This window comes from Solanum pennellii, chromosome 7 (genome assembly GCF_001406875.1).
Source record: "Solanum pennellii chromosome 7, SPENNV200".
Lineage (NCBI taxonomy): Eukaryota > Viridiplantae > Streptophyta > Magnoliopsida > Solanales > Solanaceae > Solanum > Solanum pennellii.
Window position 1 is genome coordinate 8,385,001 of NC_028643.1, and position 3,563 is coordinate 8,388,563.

Sequence of the window (3,563 nt, forward strand, 5' to 3'; positions counted from 1 at the left end):
CTGGTCAAGAACACCCTGAAAATCATTAATATGATCAGAAATAGGAGTGCCCTCTTTATACCTGATATTCATTAATTGTTTCAATAGGAACAACTTGTTGTTGCCAGTCTTCGAAGCATAAAGTGTCTCGAGCTTGTCCCACAAACTTTTGGCATGTGTCTCATTCACAATATGATTTCTAACATTATCTTCAACCCATTGTCTAATATAGCCACAAACCTGCAGATGCTCAAATTCCCATTCTTCATCATTCAAAGACTGAGGCTTATTAGAAGCAAACACAGGTAAATGCATCTTCTTGACAAATAGAAGATCTTTCATCTTGCCTTTCCAAATATGATAGTTACTACCATTTAAACACACCATTTTACTCATATTTGCCTCCATCATTCAAAACGACAATCAACAATAACCAATGCTCTGATACCACTTTGTTAGGACCGAAAAATAAGCACGTGTAAACGCGGAAGCTGGCAATGCGAACCTCAAAAGACCACGAGTAAGAAGACAACGAGAAATATACCAAAGGACACAAAGATTTAACGTGGTTCGCTCAATCGACCTACGTCCACAAAGGAGATGAGCAATCCACTATAAATATGAGAGTACAAAATACAGAGGGAAACAACCTCAACTAATTCACTCGGAATACATGGGAGGTTCACACAAGTGATAACGTATCAAGCTTGTGACCCACAAATTCTCCCTCTAACAAAAACTCTCAAAGCCTTTAAGACTACATTGTGAATGCTAATTAAGTTAGAAGGAACATGCCTCTATTTATAGAGTCCTACACCTTTTCCTACCAGAAAAAGGATTAGTCAATCCAAAACCTTTTCCTAAAAGGAAAACCTATTTATGGTAAGAAATTTAGGGCAAATAAAACCCTACAGAAAATAGAGATTTTGAGCAATTTTCTACATAAAATCTCATTCCTCTCGCTATAGCGGTCTGCACACTCCGCTTTTTCTATAGCGAGGTCAACGAAAGTTTTGTGATCCATCTCGGGAAAAAAAATCCTTTTTACAACACAAATTCTTCCCTTGATGTTTCGACACATGTCTTTCACGACAAATCAATTTCGAGAGTTCTACTTATTACCTGAATTTACTATCGAATGGTCTTATAGATTCTTTAATGTCTTGACTACAAGAATATATCCACCAAGCCTCAAAATTATAACCCATCTATTTCCGAATGGCCCTAGACCACACCAAATTCAGATTCCATCTTAGGCTGGTCTAGCCAAGAATTTTAAATTACTAACCAGCAAGTTTTCTGGCTCAATTTCTTCCCTTACAGACCTACTCGGAACATAGGGCTCGATCGTTACAAAACCATTGAAACGGAAAAGTTCTTTGAGTTTTCTCCCACTATCTTTATCTGAGTCTTGGCTCCATCCTACAAATTACACAATTTGTTCGTTAATTTGACACTATTACTATCGAATATTATTTTTGTTCCTTTTTAGTCCCTTATATTTTTTTTAAAAAAAAAGTAATTGTTCATTTTAACAAACTAATACAAATTATTATAATCTTCAAATATTATTCTTTGTCATCAAATAATTACATAGAGTAGCAAAATTTAAATTTGTAAAACATAATCAATATGAATAATTTGATAAAACAAATCCTTAATAAATAATTTGTTAAAAAAAAGAATGGAACATGCACATACTTAATTTAATCACAAATTCATGCGTGACAAACTTCAACAACATGAAAGAGGTTGATAAGTGAGGTATATTCTTGTAAAGAGCCATTGCTTTATGCTTAACTAAACTATTATTATTATTATTTTATCTTCTTAATTTTCAATTATTGATAAGTCTACTCTTTCTTATCTGATTCTTCCCTCTGCATGTGCTGTTAATTAATTATATCATGCTTCAATTAATTTTTTGCCACTCAAAATGCCGTCATATTCGCAATCGAAGACCACTTTGATATTTATTATCTTTATTAATCTTATATACATAAAAATGCTAAATTTCGACAAAAAGAAGTATTTATTTTAAGTTTTTCAAGATGGTATCAATCAATAATAGAATATATTTAGATAATATTATTAGTCATATATGATATAACTATATATTTTATTTTGAGTCAAACTTAATGAACGTATTTGTTATATTAGTTTTTCTATTTCAATCAAAAATATGTCATTGTAAATAATAAAAATCATTTTTCTCTTTAAATAGTATAAGCTCTAAAGCGAGTGTTTATATATTATTTTCAAAATTTGACAAGAATAAACAATTTCAAAACTACTCTATTGACTAGATATAAATTGTTTTCCTAATAAAGGAAAAATATATTTTTCATATGGTGGCAAAAATCAAACTGCTACTCTCCTAGAGCATTGTTCTAAAATTTCATTTTGATAAAATATTTCTATTAATGAGAAATTTTTAAAAGTTAATTCAAACGTTCCCTTAAATTAATTTGATGGAAAATGTCTTTATAGACATTAAGAACTTGAAGTATTGTTCTATTACACTAACCTCTTTTATAGTTCACTAACCTCCTAGGTAGTTTAATTTTTACCTCTTTTGTAGTTCACTAACCTCCAAGGTAGTTTAATTTTTACCTCTTTTATCTTAATATTTATGTAACAATTTTCTTAAATCATTATCATTAATGAAAAATATTATAATATGACTACATTGTTTTTTTCTTAAATTATACTCTTTTAATTAATTAGTTTTATGAATATCCGTTACTCGAATAAAATTAGATATTGTGGAATGAATGTGGAGGTGAATTACCTTACTAGTCACAATTACATTATTCAACAATTAATGCACACAAGCGATATCACACTACACGAAGAAAAAACAAGTCATGTAATTCAACTCCACATTCAAGCCATCAAGATGTTTCATCAAATCAATCAAATAGAATCACAACAAGACAATTCACAAATCATCCTTATCATCACGAAGCGTTTTCATTTACCCCTTCTTCGTTTATTAACATTAATAAAGTGGAGAAATAAGACCCTTCACCTCATTCCTGATTACTCCTCAACAAAGAATAGACAATTTTTCTAGATTACAAAACTTAAGAGATCACTTGTCTTAAATCAATCAATCATCACTCCAAGAGCTGAGTCTTCCCCTTTCGGATAACTTTCTAAACCGCACAGTCTATAATAATCTAGTATTTATAATCACTTTCTGAAAATAACAATACTCACATCAATTCTCTTGAAAAGTGGGTAAATCAACACAAAATTATTTCTAAAAATAAAATTTGGACCCAAAACTTAATACTTAAATTTGTGCTGATTGGAACAGTACCATCATGCCCATTTTTGAAATCCTTAACAAGCAAGAGGACACTACATAATGAACAAGCTAGGTATGCCTAATTTCAGAAGGAAGAAATTGAAAATGATTAAATAGCCTCATTGATTTATAATGAGGAGGCTATCACATGTACTTCCTTTTTGCTAATTATCTTCAGTTAGGTTATCTTGTATTTTAGTTCTTAGTTTATTATTATTTTTTACCATGTAAAGGGAGAGCCTCCTTCATTTTTCCATTCCCTAAATACTAT